The sequence below is a fragment of the Magnolia sinica genome, chromosome 1 (assembly GCF_029962835.1).
Source record: "Magnolia sinica isolate HGM2019 chromosome 1, MsV1, whole genome shotgun sequence".
NCBI classification, from domain to species: domain Eukaryota; kingdom Viridiplantae; phylum Streptophyta; class Magnoliopsida; order Magnoliales; family Magnoliaceae; genus Magnolia; species Magnolia sinica.
Window position 1 is genome coordinate 43405209 of NC_080573.1, and position 8919 is coordinate 43414127.

General features: G+C 39.1%; 2 long non-coding RNA genes across 3 annotated transcripts; both read left to right on the plus strand.

The window, feature by feature from the left end:
• The first annotated feature begins 2179 nt into the window (after positions 1-2179).
• Positions 2180-7151, plus strand: LOC131247203 (uncharacterized). Of its 2 annotated transcripts, none has more exons than XR_009171565.1 (4): positions 2180-2467; positions 2847-3017; positions 3651-3732; positions 5238-7151. It is a non-coding gene; the product is annotated as an uncharacterized LOC131247203 (long non-coding RNA). The 2 variants fall into 2 exon arrangements; XR_009171567.1 differs by having other exon boundaries at positions 2852-3017.
• Positions 7152-7427: 276 nt separating this feature from the next.
• On the plus strand, positions 7428-8516 carry LOC131241270 (uncharacterized). The gene is made up of 3 exons (XR_009168993.1): positions 7428-7914; positions 7993-8083; positions 8159-8516. It is a non-coding gene; the product is annotated as an uncharacterized LOC131241270 (long non-coding RNA).
• The last annotated feature ends 403 nt before the right edge of the window (positions 8517-8919 follow it).

An 8919-nucleotide genomic window follows, 5' to 3' on the forward strand; every position in this document is an offset into this window, starting at 1 on the left:
TAATGAAATTCACTCACTTTGGATGTCCCAATCAGGGCCTCAGACTAAAGATGAATCCAAGGCTCAAACGGGCCACAATAAGTGATTCAAGTGTCTTCCAACCTTTGAGTGGTCTCATAGTTTCCTAGCTTAATTTGAGTTAGATTTCGTAGATGATCAGATGGTTTACTTATGTGTTTATGTGATGATTCAGTGTGGATTATTGTGGTTTGATGAATGGTGGGTTTGATGATCTGGGGTTTGATATTAACAACGAACGGCTCCTTCAACCTATCGAGGAGATCGAGATCTTATGAAATTTTCCAGATGACGTGATGGTCCTACTTAGAATTCAATGGATGGATGGTTCAATTTATGGATCACGACTGTACTTGACGATTGGATTCAGTTTAACGTGAAGTTGAATGTTTAAGTAGGTTAGATCTATGTTTACACCAATTTGAGGCTCCATAGTAACACTCGGTTACTGAAAAGTACGGGGTGTTACATAGCTTCTCTCTTGTTCTTTTCTCTTTCTCCTTCTCTTTTACTCCTTGTCCTTTCTCCCATTTCTCTTTTCTTCTTTTGTTGATAACTTCTAGCAAGGTTTGGACCCAGCCAGATAGTGAGTCAAAGACCTGACTCTGTTTTAAACCGAGTCGACTTAGAGACTCTCCCCACTTTCTCTTCTTCTCTCTCTTACCTTTCTCTTCTTGCTTTTCTTTTTCATTCCCACAACCAGCATGGTGGCTAGATCAAACCAGACTCACCTGACTCAACTTAGCTCGACTCGTTGAAGACGGGTTGGGCTAGCGAACTGCAACCCGGACTAAGTCAAGATCGTCCCCACCCTGCTGGTCTTCCTTTCCTTCTTCTTTCTTCATGCTTCCTTCCTTTTCTCTCTATCATCTTCTTTTCTACTCTTTCTTCTTCTTTGTTTTCTTTTCCTCCATTTTCTGTGACTAGGCGGAGCTTGCCACTATCATGACTCAAACTGCGACTCGGACGAGTTGTTGTGGCACGAACTCAACGCCGCACACTGCTCTCTCTCTATCTATATCAGACACACACATTGCTCAACTAGAAAGGATCTGGACTCGGCCTGCACTCACTACGACCCGAACCGAGTCGACTCAGTTGAGTACGACAAGAGGAACGACGCACTCTCTCTTTCTCTTACAATCTTTCCATTTTCGAAAAAGAAGCCCTAAAAGGAGTCTTTATAGACTCTATCACCCCTATTTAGAATGGTTCAGATGTAAATTGGAGATTAGTAGTGGGTTAACGGATACAAACCGCGAGATCTTGAGATAGAAGCTCCAAATTCGCTTGCATGGTGGAAATCTAAGGTCATAGGTGGACTTCTGAAACCTTGGCCCACCGAATGAACATCTTCGATCAGAGGATGGGGTCACTTACGGGAGATGGGTTTTTCCCGTCAGTTTAAGGAAGATGATCCACCGATCATGGTGGATTTTGATCAAGTGGGCCTCCTTTGTGCTAAGGCACATAAATGGTCTGGATTGGCCCTACAGAACTTGTGGGGCCCACCAATAGTGGAAAGAATTTCAAATCCTTGGTGGGTTCCGAGATTTTTCGTTGTGGCCAGTTTTCATGCAAATAACGAGATCTCGTGTGAGATCTCAAGGACAAATGCAAGAGAGGCTCTGTGAAGCCCTAGCTTAGACGTCCATGATGACCCAGAGAGGTTTCTATAACTTACAACAGTCATGATTTTGCCAATTATCCAATAGGAAAGATTCCTTTAGAGCTTCTCTTGCGGGGAAGAGAAACGACATTGTTGCCCTACAACGAACGGTTGGGACGATATTCATCCCACGACCGAGATTTGTAGGAGGCTGGAATTGCTAGTGTAGTAGAAGTTTCCACTCTCAGAACTACCACACATGTAAATCCTCTCGCGTCAAGTGTGGTGGATACGTATGTGTGCAACGCGCAACAGAACAAGTCATGATTTAGTTATATTTCCCGTCTGGGCATGATGGACGGTTCAGATCATCCAGCTATGTGATCATGGTGGGCAATGATCATCGACACGGAAGCTGTCCATTTGGACTAGGTTCAAGTAGGAAATACAGAGGGAATTCTTCCACTACAAAAAATCGGACCTTAGCCGACCGAGGGGGCTACCCTTGACGGCTGCGGGCAAAGGGGCCTATATTATACATGATAAAAAAAAAGAAAGAAAAAAGAAAGCCCTAATTAGCGCCGACTCTCTCCCTCTCGCTCTCGCTCTCTTTACCTCTCACTATCTCTCTCCCTCTCCCTCTCCATCTCCATCTCCGCCGTCTCGTCTCTCCCTCTCCCATCCTTGATCTCTCTCCCCCATACTCTCTTGATCTCTCTCCCTTCCTCTCCCTCCCCCTCTCGATCTCCCTCTCCTCCCTCATTTTCTTCGACGTGCTGTTCCTTCTTCGATCTCTCTCCAACAATCGAAGAAAATAGAAGAAAGAAAGGAAAATCAAAGGTACTCTCTCTCGATCTCTCTCCCTTCATTTCTGTATCTCTCACTTCCCCTTTCGATTATCAAAGTTTGGGCAGCAGCCATCACAGCAACAGCCATATCCGCCGCTGTCCATGGCCGCCGACATCTGCATGTTAGTTGTTTGAAAAAATGCTTCAACCAATGACGTGTACCACTGTTGTACAATTAATCTCTCTGTTTCTTTCATGCTTTTTTGGCCCATCCATGAGTGGACTTGCCTGATATATGGGAGGGGAACAATAAACATTGATCCACCTCATTAGAGGCAGTGATCCCATCCCATTTAATGTTGCAATGGCCATGAGTTGAGTCAAATCTGACCACCTAAGCAGCCACATTTTGACTCACTTTTTAATTTCAGCACAGGACATGTATTGGGCAGATCCAGGAATGTGGTGTTTTGGTATGCATTGATGCATATGGATGTATTGCCTGTTTGACGAAATTCCTCAACCGGACTCTGTTTCTCACCAATGAATCGTACCAGCTCCAAGTTGATTTCCCCAAGCATGACCTCATGGAAGCACCTCAAGTCAGAAAAAATTTCATTTGTTTTTTGGGTAGAAATTGGTTATCCGAAATGTTGATCAATTGCTTGAAATGTCTAACCACATAAGATTTTTTAATACAAAAAAGCCTGACCAATTACTCAACTCTGTATTGGATTGTTAATATAGGGCCCCCTAATCTCTGATCAAACAGCTTGTGGGGCCCACTCCTGGGCTTTCGTGGAACTAACTCCTAGGCTGCAGCATCACGCGTCATTGAGTTCAAAATCAAAATGGACATTTCCTATTCCACATTTCTTAAGTTGCTTATGTTTTATATTTATCTGCTGTAGGAGTAGCTGAATAATTTTTAAGACCTACAACAGTCCACTCAAATATCTACATTTCCTACACATTCGGCTTGAGCTTTAGACCATTCATGTGGGTGTGTTACTACAAACCTTAAGCTGATGAAATTGAAAATGTTGGAAAATTGCATTTACATGATGTTGATAAAACCTAATTCAATTGCAATGGTCAGTCCTAGGTTATCACTGTAACGTTCAAATTCTAGTTTTTTCTCCAGCTTTTCTTGTTTGTGTTTTTGTATGTTGAGTTGAAGTGATTTGATCATTCCTCAATGCCGGGGTATTGAACATGCTAACTCTTTTAAACAGGCCCAGAAGAAGCTGTCGGCGATTGGATCGTGGGAGAACACAAAGAAGGCTTCTGTGGAAGCTCAGTTGAAAAAGATAAGAGGTAAGAAAGTTATGTTTTTGCATTAGATGTAGAGGAATGAGCCAATGCTAAACATTCATAGCTAAGTAAGTTAATCAAGCCTTCAATCTTCTTACTCGAGGGGCACTTGTACAAGATCCAAGCCATTCATTTATTTTGAGCCAATGCAGATGGGCCATGTCGCTGAAAAAACACCAGATGAGGAATGGAGTTTTGGGTATTAATAGTGATGCTTTAAGGGTGAGTTTATATATGCAGATGTGTTTTTTTATTTGAAAATCTTACGAGGAAAATGTCTTTGGGTTCATCAGCCTCTTTGAATTTAAGATGTTTGGTGTAGGTCTTTGGGTTCATCAAGTCAGCGAGCAGACTCAGTTGACCCGATGAGATTTTGAGCCAAGTCATCAGGTTTAGGAATGCAGGCCTCAGTTTGGTTTAGGTTTTATGCTATTCTGTAACAAGGACTATTTGGAGCCTTTGCTTTACTTTCTTCAAGTGCATGGATACCAGGGGCATGTGAGTCTGCTTTGAAAATTTCATGATTTTTTTTTCCTTTGGCATTCTCAGCTTGATGTATTTCTTTCCAATTCTTGGTTGCGAAATGAGTATATTTTCTTTTTGTTACTATAAACAGAATGGTTCTATGTTTCTACCATTGTTGTTATTGAATACTATATCAACTTGGTGTTTCTACCAACTAAGAAAAAAGAAATCATAAGAAAATGTGACTATAATGGTTTGCTTTTATTACCCTCTAGTTTTCCACCTTGCTGGTTTCTTCTTTCTTTCTTTCTTTTTCTTTTTCCTGACAACTTTAAATGGTTGGTAGTATAATAGTTGCTGCAGAACCGTTTAGGTAACTAATCAACAGCTGATCACCAACCTGATGTTGCAAACTAGTATATTTAAATACTTTTTACCTTAGAAAAATATGGAATTTGCTGCCCATCCACTTCCAACTATATTCAAATTGCTTAAGATGAAATCCTTTAAGAAGCTCTGATTTCATTCTTAAATAGGGAATTTGGAGTACCCCTATTTATATGTACACTATAAGAAAGGATGGCACGACATCTCCCTGAACTTCCCACCCCAACTCACTGGATGGAATTTTGTCGGTGGTGACCACTGTGGAGAGAGCTGGAAAGGAATCAAATGCTCTATAGATGCCATCCAATCCAAGTAAATCCTTGGAATGGATTGAGTTTCATAGTATCCCTTTGTCTTAGTGTTGCACATTTTATTTCCTCTTACTTTTGTATGGTTCTTTGCCATCTCACTCACTGATCCACATTTTATTTTCTGTTTCAGCGGCGTTTCCTCAGGTAGGGTTGCTTAGGCAATGTGTCTGAACTTTGAATGATCTCCAGCTTATCTTGTTTTGAATACCCAGCATGCTTGCTCACTTTTTATCCTTTTTTTTTTTTTTGGGAAAAGTCCGATTTCACTTTTATGCATTTATGATCTTCTTCTTTTCTTTTTCTTTTTCTTTTTCTTTCTTTCATTTCTTTCTTTTTAATCTGTAGATGGGAAATGCTGCAGCTGCATTTGGTGGAGGCTTGCCTCCTGGAATAAGTGGTACAAATGACGGGTGCACCATCCAATCTGTAGATGGGAAATGCCTGGGGAGATCTTTTTTCTTCGATGTTTTCGTTTTCTGCCCTTCTACTTTGATTTTCCTTGATTTCTTGTCAGATCTAAGGTTCTTAAGTGATATATGGTGTAGATATCTTGAAAAATGAATGATATCTTTTTATAGATCGCTGATAAAATGCTCTATACCCTGTCCATTGTCTTCCGACAGGGATGCTAACACTGTTAATGATGTTATGGAATTTGTACTTCAAAACTTCCCAGAGATGAATAAACTTTGGGTCCGAATGCATCATTAGGTTAGTTGAAATTTTAGAGAACTATCGCTATTGTGTTTGGGCGCAAACAGTAAGTGCATGCCATAAATGAAAAACTGGAGCATGGGGGTTTGTGAAGGGAAGAAGCAGTGCAGGTTGAATTTCATGCTATTCTACATGTTTGATGAAATTCCTCAACCAGACTCTGTTTCTCACCAATGAATCGTACCAGCTCCAAGTTGATTTCCCCAGGCATTACCTCATGGAAGCACCTCAAGTCAGTAAAAAAAAAATTGTTTATGATTGGTTATAAGTAACTTTTTTACTTACAAGTACTTAATCAATTCAGTTATATGTGGATCCATCATGATGTTTTTGTTTCATCCATGCTGTCCATCCATTTTTTCAAATCATTTCAGGGAATTAGCCCAAAAATTAGGCACATTCAAATATCAAGTTGAATGAGAAACAGTGGTGATTGAACTCCCACCATTAAAACCTTCATCAGGCTAAATGCTTTAGATCAAGCTAATATTTGTGTTTTCCATTCATCCTAGTCTGTATGACCTAACAACAAGTTGGATGGCAAATAAACATTACAGTGGGCCTTAGAAAGTCTTTAATGGGGATTTTGTTCTTCTAGCGAACATGTATGCAATTGCTAGCTAATGGAACAAAGTGACAAGAGTGAGAGAGGCAATGAGAAACAGAGGAGTTCAGATACCAGAGCCAGGTAACAGCCTCATCGAGCTACATCCAACAATTTAGCTTGAATCAAAATTTTCAAGGACTGTTGTGGATGCATTTCTTTCTTGTGTAGCAGATTTTCTATGTTGTTAGACTTCCCTCTTCTCTTTCTGTACTTTTCTCTCCCAACTTTTCTTTTTCTTCATTTTCTTTCTCCACCTGATTTGAAAATAGAAAGGGAATTCATAGTTATTACTCTCCTTCCACTGATAGGCAATTCACTTTCTAGGATAAAATGGTAAATTCAATAGAGCTATTGCATCTATTTGTTTTTTTTTTTTTTTTTTTTGGCACCATTTAAAAATTGGCAGTGACTCATCCACCTTACATATCAGATTGATTTACAGCTATACACACCATCCATATTGTGGATCTCATTGTTGATGGAGCATTTCTAAAATCAGACATTTCTAAATCACACTGATCAAGCAATCCTAACCGTCCAATTAATGGATATCATATGGATAGATGGTTAAAAATAAAAGTGAATGGTCCAAATTTGGAAGGACAAATCTGATGGTTAATGTTATCTTCTCAGTGAAGATTTTTTATTATGCACTTGTGCTCCATCCATAGATTTGGATGGTCTGGATTGCCATACAAGCATGCAATGTGTATGTCTAAAGTCTCACCACCATTTTCTAAATGGTGCAAAACTAACACTTGACTCCCCTTGCTCAAGACCTGACAGATGACTCTTTTTTTTTTTTCTTTTTAAATTTATGGGCAGTGAAAATTATAATGATGGAGAAATTCCAAGTATCGCATGGTAGCTTATGCTGAAATGAACATGAGATAGTGCCCATATCTGATGATTAGGATTCCTCTGTTGGGACGGTTTAATTGGGCTTTTTTTAAAAAAACAGTTTGTATTTTTGGGTGGCATTTTTGTCACGCAATTTTGCATGTTATATATTGAAAGAAATGAAATCAGAAGTTTGGATCTCTCTCTCTCTCTCTCTCTCTCTCTCTCTCTCTCTCAGTTTGCTTTAATACTCTGGCAGAGTGTGATGAATGATACGCAGGATATATATATATATATATATATATATATATATATATATATATATATATATATATATATATATATATATATATATATATATCTATGTGTGTGTGTGTGTAGTTTTGCAATATTCCCCACCTTCTTTCATCTACCACTATGCGTCCAAGTCACAACTACTTAAATGCAGCAAAACTTGCATTTGAAATAACCATATAATCTTCCAAACATCAGTCAGTTTCAGCTGATCATCAGATTGGTGGAGATTATTTGGATGCAGCAAAACTTTCATTCATGAGAAGACAGGACCCAAACCATGATTCCATATGTTCCAAATTGGGCCTAAAATATTTTTAAATTACATTTTGTGCATCTTCACTCGTTATAAATGGAGTTGGACTAGTACAGCTTTTGCTATTTTGAATTATCACAATTTGACTCTTCGACGAAACTGCAACTTTGTTCCCAAAGGCTGCAAGGCTGAGGAACCTGACTTACTCTGCACCATTGTATGTGGGTGTCACAAAACATGTCATAAAGAAAGGGCATGACTGTGAAGAAGTCACAGAGACACAGGAGTTCACCAAAGTTTTCATTGGGAAGGTAAATTCAACCCAGAGCATGAATCTTGGTTGACTATATGCTTATTGTTTCCTTTATTATATTGGTATTATGTTTCAGGTTCCTATAATGCTGCGGTCTAGTTATTTTACGCTGTACCAGAATTCAGAAAAAGATCTAACAGAACTCAGGGAATGTCCATATGACCAAGGTGGATATTGTGACTGATTCTGTCTTGTGCCTTACCATGCTAGTGCTAAAGTTTGGCATTCCTTGTGGTCTGCAGGGCTCTTCAGGGCAGTATATTCGGGCTACTCTTCCTTATATTTGGACAGAAATGCCAATAATTATTGTGTTTCGAGCATTAGGGTTTGTTGCCGACAAGGATATATTAGAGCATATGTGCTATGACTTTTCTGATACTCAGATGATGAAATTAATTCCATCTAATGCAATTCCATACCATTTAATCCTGTGGTCCATACTCAGTTATTCTTAAGTATTCACTGCATGTTTTGTTGGCCAGATTGTAGTTCTGATTGGAAAAGGTCCTAGTGGCCTGGATATCTGTAGAGATATTTCAAAATTAGCTAAAGAAGTCCACCTAACATCAAGATCCATAGATGTTGAAGTTGCGAAGTTGGAGGGCCGTGATAATATTTGGTAGAATCCGATGGTATGTTGACCCCTTTACTCTCACTACATCCTGTAGTCCCACTACATAATTCCTTGCATTAAGGTGTCTGTGCTAGATTATGGATGTTGTATCTATCAGGGAATGCTCAAAATAAAATGCTAGATTATGGTTTTTTTTTTTTTTTCCCTTTTTAACTCATTTTTCTTTTCTTGTTTTGTTGGTGGCTGTGTTTCAGGATTCAAGCATTTGAAATGATGGCAATTGCTATGGTACGGAACAACCTCATATGTTTATACTAATATGGAATGGTTTATTGGGTTTTGTTTATGTTGATTAAATAATAATATTCTGATTTTTATTAGCAAAGATCGAAGTGTGAAAGAACTCTCAAGACAGAGAGCTAACATTTC